At 38.8% G+C, this 8,636-nt stretch overlaps 1 non-coding gene across 1 annotated transcript; it reads right to left on the bottom strand.

Annotated features, from left to right (window-relative positions):
* Window positions 1-3,725: 3,725 nt before the first annotated feature.
* Window positions 3,726-3,833, bottom strand: LOC112739218 (small nucleolar RNA R71). Its single transcript, XR_003170155.1, has one exon. It is a non-coding gene; the product is annotated as a small nucleolar RNA R71 (small nucleolar RNA).
* Window positions 3,834-8,636: the final 4,803 nt, after the last annotated feature.

The raw sequence follows: 8,636 nt of genomic DNA, 5'->3' as shown, positions 1-8,636 counted from the left end.
CGAGAAGTGACGCGGCCGCATGTCTCGCACGACCGCGCGAAAGAGAGGAAATCGCAGTGACGCGGCCGCATGGCTCACGCGACCTCGCGGATTGGAATTGCACAAGTGACGTGAAGGAGTGGACGATGCGCTCGCGTGGCAGGGCAAAAGGCCGAATGACGCGGCCGCATGAATGACGCGATCGCGGGACGTGCGCGATCTGCATAATCTGCAGAATTCGCTGGGGGCGATTTTGGGCCCTGTTTTGACCCAGTTTTTGGCTCAGAAAAGCAAACTAGAGCCAGAGAACATGCAGAAACTGGGAACAACATTCATTCTACACAATTTTTAGTTTTTAGATCTAGTTTTACTCCTCCTCTAGGTTTTCTCTCTACACATTCATAGTTCTTAGGATTTTTATTTCTATTGCTCTTTGCATTGGGATATTGAGAAGAGTTATTACCTCATCAAGACTTCATCATTCTAGTTCGTTTTCTTTACTTGGCTCTTACTCTTCCATGTCCCTAATTTACTCAATTTTACTATTGGATTATTTTAGAATTTATTAATACAAGAATTACTTTTATTTTTAATTGATTTCTTTGATTATTATTTATCATGACTTTCCTTAATTCCCTTTCCTATGTTATGAATTCTACATTCACAATGAGCGAGTAGTTCCCTAACTTGATGGGGAGTTGATTGAAAGGAACCCTTGAGTTGGAATGCTCAAAAGAAAAATTGTAATTGGGTTTATTGTTGGATTGCCCTCTAGTCACTGACACCAATCCCTTTTAATTGAGTGGTTTGGAACTTGTGAATAGAAGTAGCATTCCAACTTGTTTTACTTTCCCTTACCTAGTAAGGGATAACTAAACAGAACAACCTTCAATTATCAATTAATCTTGAGAGTACTCCAACAAGAATAGGGCTTCCAGCTAATCTACTCCCAGTCAAGGCTTTTATTTAAATTATTTAATTTCTCTAATTTAATTTCCTGTTTATTCAACTCAAACCCTTTTTGAAAACATCTGATTAATAAAATAGCACACCTTTCTGCAACTCGTTGGGAGACGACCTGGGATTCATACTCCCAGTATTTTAATTTTAATTTTTGTGACACCCTTCTAAATTGATAAGCGGATCTCTGGTTGGTTAAGAACTATACTTGCAACGCATATCTTATAACAATTCTTGACTCGCCAATTTCCGCCATGTCAGACTTCTCAAGCTTGGCGTGCCACGCCTGGTTCCTCAAGTGGCACGCCCAAGTGACTTTTTGGAGCTGGCATGCCACGCCTTCGATACTAAGTGGCACGCCATAGTGATGGTTCCTCCTAGAGTGATGAGCTGGCGTGCCACGCCCCTTGGATCAAGTGGCACGCCCATAGTAGGTGATGGGTTAGGCGTGCCACACCCAACCTGGCGTGCCACGACCCTTTAGTGTCCTCCATTGTTGCTCTCTGGAACTTTGTACTAGCGTGCCATGCCCAGTTCCTGGCGTGCCACGCCCATGTGAATGCTTGAGACTTATCCTCTGGAATTTAGTACTAGCGTGCCACGCCCAGCTCCTGGCGTGCCACGCCAGTGCATTTTTTGTGGCATTTGCTCCAAGTGGCACCCCAGTTTCACACGCCCAGCTTCTTTGTTGCTTTCTTCCCATTTTTGATGTCTTTTTCACCTGAAATTCAGCACAACTCATCTCAAAGCAATGTACCATAATATTCATCAATTAATGCATGAATTGCAATGATCAATTGAGATTTATGCTCTTTTATGGTCCTCTTTATGCAAGAAAGAATGGTAGATGATGCAAGTCATCATTGAGTCAAACACCTATGACAGCAAGCAGAGCTGGTTTTTAGAGACGCGTTTGATTCAACGTTGGTCATTAAACGTGGACTCCAACGTGAGCAGCAGAATTGTGCAATTCAAACAGATCTCTTCTCAACAGCAAGGAAAACCAATTAGAGCAACTTCAACCCAATTCAATCAAGGCCAAAAGCCCAATTCAGAGATTGAAGATCAATGGAAGAAAGTGTATAAATAGCTTAGAATTTAAGTTAGAAAAAACTTTTGGAACTTTTTCTTTTTGGCTCATTTTTAATTTTCTGCAATTCTTTCAATTCGGGAATGTATCTTTCAATTCCATTTTCCATTTTGAGAGCTATGAACAATATTAGTTTTCATTCTTCTTCTTCTTTCTTTTCTCTTGATTTTACTAGAAAGCTTTCGTTCTTCATCCAATTGAATAGTTGTCTTAGGAAAGAAGCTATTCATAATTGGATCTCCTCTGAATCTTGGAAGAGGAATGAGGAGATCATGCTAGAAATGCTTTCTCACATTGGATTAGATTGGGGTTTGGATGGATATAATGACATGTAATCCTACCAATACTTTTATCTATGAATTTGTGTGGTATAATCAGTGACCAAATTTCATCTCTTCCCATGAGCACTTAAATCAAGGAATTGGGCAATTGTTCATGCTCAGAGAGATTAGATTACCAAGGAATTGGGATCTAATCACTTAAGATTACCAAGGAGATCAATAAATTCATTGATTGAGAAATTAATGGAATCTGATCTACCCATTCTTTTATATTCTTCTTCTTTAATTTCATGATAAACCCCCATTCCCATTTAATTTCTTGCAATTTAAGCTTCTGTCATTTAATTTCTTGCAATTTAAGTTTCCCGCCAATTTACATTCTGCAATCTCAACTCAATTTCAATTTAGCTCAACTAGAACAACTCTCCAATTAACGTTGATCAACCAACCAATCCCTGTGGAATTTGACCTCACTCTACAGTGAGTTTTTACTTGACGACAATCCGGTGCACTTGCCGGTAGAAAATTGTTGAGAGACAGTTTTCGGGTGAATCAAGTTTATGGCGTCGTTGCCGGGGATTGGTTTTGTATTGACAATTACTAAATTGGAGGATAACTAGATTGAGCACTTTTCTTTTCTTTTGATTTATGGAATTTTAATTTTAGTTGTTCATTTTCGTTTTCTGCAAATTTTAGTTATTTTTCTTTACTTTTTTATTTCCAGCAAGTTAACCTACTAACCATTTGATAAATTGCTCTAACCAAGCTAACTATACCATGTTTTAGTGGATCCTGCATTTGCTGTTTCTTGTACTTGTTCATTGTATGATAGGTAGGAGAAAGGAAACCTCAACCTCTTTTGACAGTGAACTGGAAAGAACCTTCCTGAGATTAAGGAGGGAAGCAAGAGGAAAGAGGGTTGTTGGTGCAAAAAAAGAGGAGGAAGACTTGGATATAACCATGGAGGATGATATGGAAAACCATCATGAAGGAGAGGTGAATAATCAGGCCAGAAGAGGTGCAGCCAACCCTGCTGGACAAGAGAGGAGAGTTCTGGGATCCTACATCAATCCAAACCCAGGAAACTGTGGTAGCAGCATTCAAAAGCCAACTATCCATGCTAATAATTTTGAATTGAAGCCTCAGCTCATAACCCTTGTGCAAAACAACTGTTCTTTTGGAGGAAGTGCCCAAGAGGACCCTAATGAGCATCTCACTACATTCCTAAGGATATGTGACACAGTTAAATCTAATGGTGTTCATCCTGACACCTATAGATTGCAACTTTGTTTCTATTTTCTTTGAGGGACGAAGCATCAAAATGGTTAGAATCATTTCCCAAGAAAAGCTTGACAACTTGGAAGGATGTAGTGAATAGATTCTTAGCAAGGTTCTACCCTCCACAAAAAGTAAACAGGCTAAGAACTGAAGTGCAGACATTCAGACAGCAGGATGGTGAGACTATTTATGAAGCCTGGGAGAGATTCAAAGATTTGACAAGGAAATGCCCCCCTGATATGTTTAATGAGTGGGTGCAACTTTATATCTTTTATGAAGGGCTGAATTACGAATCAAAGAAAGTTGTAGACCACTCATCTGGAGGATCCCTTAACAAGAAAAAGACGATTGAAGAAGCCATTGATGTTATAGAGACAGTGGCTGACAATGAGTATTTCTATGCCTCAGACAGAAGCAACAACAGGGGAGTCATGGAATTAAACCATATGGATGCAATCCGGCCCAGAATAAGATGATCAACAAGCAACTGGCTGAATTGACTAAGCAGATGGAGAAGAATAAGGCGGCAGCCATCCACACTCAACCATCACCTTAAGGAGAGTTGGACACAGAAAAAGGAGTTAACTGGGAGGAAGCTAATTACCTTGGAAATTCATCTAGGCAAGCTCATGATCCATATTCTAAAACCTATAACCCTGGTTGGAGGAACCACCCAAACTTTGGGTGGGAAAACTAACAAAACCAAGGCCAAGACCACAGACCCCATAATCCAAACTAGTATAACAATCCACTCACCAACACTCCAACCAAAGACCATACCAGACCACACAAAACACTTATTCACAGCCACCATACCAAAACCACAATAACCACCCACAGCACCCCAATTCCAACCAACTATCACCACATGATGATGACAGAATGTCCAAAATGGAAGCTATGCTTACAAATCTTTGCAAGGAGTCTGAAGACATGAAAAATTCAAGGAAGAAGTGAGAGGGAGTATAAAAAGCCAATGAGAGGTTATTAAGAATCTCAAATCTCAAGTAGGACATCTTTTACATCAGATTCCGAAGTCCACTGATAGTTTTCCAAGTGACACTGAGAAAAATCCAAGAGGGGAAATTAAGAAGGTGAGATGGGAAGAGTGTAAGGTAGTTACTCTTGCAAATAAAGAAATCCTGGAAGAAGATACCAGCAAGCCAACAGAGTACAACCAAGGAAGTTCCCAGGGTAACTTGGAGAAAAAAGAACAAGGAACTGGATCTGTATAGAGAAAAGAATCAACTAGGAAGGAAATGCTGAAACCTTATGTGCCAAGGGCACCATTTCCCCAGAGACTCAGGGGAGGTGAGAAAGAAAAGTCATATTCAAGATTCCTAGACATGTTTGCATCCCTCAGTGTCAACATCCCCTTCATCAAAACACTCCAACAGATGCCTACATACATCAAGTGCATGAAAGAGCTGCTGACCAAGAAAGGAACCTTAATGAACAAGGAATGTAGTGCCCTCATCAAGAAGGACGTACTCCTGAAGGGGAGCTTTCATATTCCCTGTACTATAGGAGAGACAAAAATTGGCAGAGGATTTTGTGATCTAGGAGCTAGCATAAATGTGATGCCTCTGTCTCTTATGAAGAAGTTGAAAATCAATGAGTTGAGATCCACGAATGTAATAATCTAATTGGCTGATAAAACTCAAAAGCAAGCCGAAGGAGTAGTCGAGAATGTATTGGTCAAAGTAGGAAATTACTTCCTTCCTACTGATTTTGTTGTCCTGGACATGGAAGAAAGCTACCTCTATCCCATTATTCTGGGGAGACCATTTCTAGCCACTGCTAGAGCACTCATAGATGTGGAACAATGAGAGTTAATCCTGAGAATACATGATGAACATCTCACCTTCCATGTTTTCAAACCTACATCTGAATCTGAGCTAGAACCTAAAGAGCCGAAGGATGATCACAGCAACATATGTATAGAGGAAAGCAACAGTGAATCAGAAGCAGAACCCCTGGAACCAACCTTGGTGAACAAGCAAGAACTTCAAGAGATACAGTAACCAAGAGAAATCAAGAAAGAACTGAAGCCACAAGAGTTAGGAAGAGCAGCTAATAAGGAACCCCCTAACACAAAAGTCACTGGAGCACTATTGGAAGAAGAGAAAAGAGTTGTGAAGAAATTACCAAGAGGATGGAGAAATAAGAAAATTCCTACAGAAGATTTTTTTCCTGTAAATAAGGTGATACCCGCCCACCATCCACCAATCTCAACATAGCTTCCTGTGACACTAGGGGTGTTCATAAAAAAACCAAAATGTGGTTAACCGGTTAAAAAATTATAACCACATTTTGGTTAACCAGTTTAATAAAATAATTTTAAAAACCATATCCATATTTTTTAGAATTGGTTAACCAAAACCAAATTAAAAAAAAACCGATTTTTAACAGGTTAACCAAAACCAAAACCAAATTAAAATCAAAACCTAATTTCAAAACCAAATTATATACTCTCTCTCTCTCTCCCCCCCTTTCTCTCTCCCTCCCTCTCCCCCTTCCTCTTTCTTTCTGTCTCTCTCTCCCTCTCTCTCTCTCTCTCTCTCTCTCTCTCTCTCTCCTTGCCCTCTTTCTCCCCTTCCATTCTCTCTCTTTCTCTCTCTCCTTCCCTTCCTCTCTCTAATCATCTCTCCCCTCCTATCTCTCTCTCCTCTCCTCTCATTCTCTCTCTCCCATATCTCTCTCATTTCTCCTCTCTTTTCCCTAATCTCTCTTCTCTCCTCTCCTTCCTCTCTCTCTCCTTTACCTCCCTCTCTTTCTCTCTCTTTTTTTCTTTTCTCTCTTTCTCTCTCTCGCTCATCTCTCTTTCCTTTTCTTCTTTCTCTCTCTCCTCCTCTTCCTCTCTTTCGTTTCTCTCCTTCTCCTCTTTCTTTTCTTACTTTCTCTTTCAATCTCTATCCCTCTTCTATCTCTTTTCTCCTCTTCTCTCTAAAGTGAGAGAGAAGAGAGAGAGGAGACGAAGATAGAGGAGGAGAAAGAAAAAAAGGAGAGAGATAAGAAGAGAGAGAAAGAGGACAAAGAGGGAGAAAGAGAGAGGGAAGAGAGAGAGAGAGGATGGGAAGAGAGAAGGAGAGAGAGACAGAAAAAGAGAAGGAGAGAGGGAGATGAGAGGAGAGAGAAAGAGGGAGGGGGAGAGAGAGAGCATGGGGAGAGAGAGGGAGAGAAGGATAGAGAGAAAGAGAGGAAAGGGGGAGAAAGAGGGGAATGGGAGAGAGAGAGAGATAGATAGAGAGGAGGGTGAGAGAGAGAAAAGAAAGAGAGAAGGAGAGAGAAAAATGGGAGAGAGAAAAAGAGAGAGAGAAAAGAAAGAGAAGAGGAGAGAGAGAGAGGAAGAGAAAGATAGGGGAGGGGGAGAAAGAGGGGAAGGGGAGAAAGAGGGGAAGGGGAGAAAGAGAGAGAGAGAAGGAAGAGAGAAGAGGAGGGGGAGAGAAAAGGAGAGAGATGGAAAGAAGAAGATAAGAAAAAGTTACTCGTATCATTTAGAAAGAAAATTATTTATATTAGAAAATATTATTTATAGAAAATACTGAAAAGAGATAAGAAAAAAAAAGGAACGAAAGCAATGGAAGGAACTTAATTATTTACAAATGTTACTCGTATCATTTAAAAAGAAAAAAATTAGATAAAAAAAATTCAATAAAAAAAGTTTTAAAATTTTGGGTTTTTGTATGTAAAAATATTAATTTTTGTGTCAAAATCTATTTTTACATGTAAAAACAAATTTTACGGTATAAAAACCAATTTTTTAGTATAAAAACTGGTTTTTAGTACAAAAATCGGTTTTTTGGGTAAAAATTTGGGTTTTATATGTAAAAATATTAATTTTTGTGTAAAAATCTATTTTTATATGTAAAAACCAATTTTATGGTATAAAAACCAATTTTTTAGTATAAAAACCAATTTTTAGTACAAAAACCGGTTTTTTAGTACAAAAACCAGTTTTTTATATAAAAACTGATTATTTTTTAAAAACCGGTTTTTATTTTAATAACCAGTTAAAAATCGGTTTTGAATTTCACTAACCGGTTAATAACCGATTTCATCATGTAAAACCAATTTGGTTAATTAACCAATACTATATTTTTGGTTAACCAAAAAACTGGTTTGGTTTTTGGATTAACTAAACCATGAACACCCCTATGTGACACCATCTCAATTGCCTCAAGTCAACACAATCAACAGGATCCTCTCATTGGAACATGTAGAAATTCTTAAAGAATCAACTGGTGAAAGATTCACAGTGAAGGGAGAAGATTTGAGGCATTACAATCTGCCTTAACAGTAAACTGACCGTCAAGCTAGTGACGATAAAAGAGCGCTTGTTGGGAGGCAACCCAACCAAAGGTAGTTATCTTTCCCTAGTTAAATTCAATAAAAGAGTTAAGTAAATTCTCTATATTGCAAGGAGCTAAGTTTGGTGTTGCACACCAACGAAATTTAAGGGTGAATGTGTAATTCTAAGTTTGGTGTCCACCACGGATTTCAGTAAGAACACACTGCACCCTCAGTATAACTAGTTATTAGCTCCAAACAATCAGAGAAATTACTCAAACGTTGTTTGTTCTCTAGTTTCTAGTTTGTTATCTAGCTCATAGTTGCTTTCTAGTTCATAGTTTACTTTCTTAATAAAAGTACTTGATATTTTCTGCATATATTCAATCTGCTGCATTAGGCAAGGAACTAAGTTTGGTGTTCACACACCAACTTAAGTTCAGAAAATCACAAGCATACATGCATGCTAACCATCCCTCAAGTACTTGGGGAACAAGCAACTTCCAATAACTTTGCAGGAATTCAATCAATCTCTTGGAAGGAATACACACCATCAGCCAAGAAGAAAAAGAAGTACACAAAAACCAAAGATGGTGATGACAGATAGGAAGAAACTAGACTTCAAGAGGTTGTATTGTTGCTTAACTATTTCTACCTTGGAATGTGTAAATTGGAAGTTTGAATGTGCCCCTATTGATAGTTAATCATTTTGCATTCCGTTGTGTTTAATTTTGCAATAAGTGTACTATAGGTGTGTA

The sequence above is a fragment of the Arachis hypogaea genome, chromosome 13 (assembly GCF_003086295.3).
Source record: "Arachis hypogaea cultivar Tifrunner chromosome 13, arahy.Tifrunner.gnm2.J5K5, whole genome shotgun sequence".
Lineage (NCBI taxonomy): Eukaryota > Viridiplantae > Streptophyta > Magnoliopsida > Fabales > Fabaceae > Arachis > Arachis hypogaea.
This window is presented reverse-complemented; position numbering and strand designations above follow the sequence as displayed.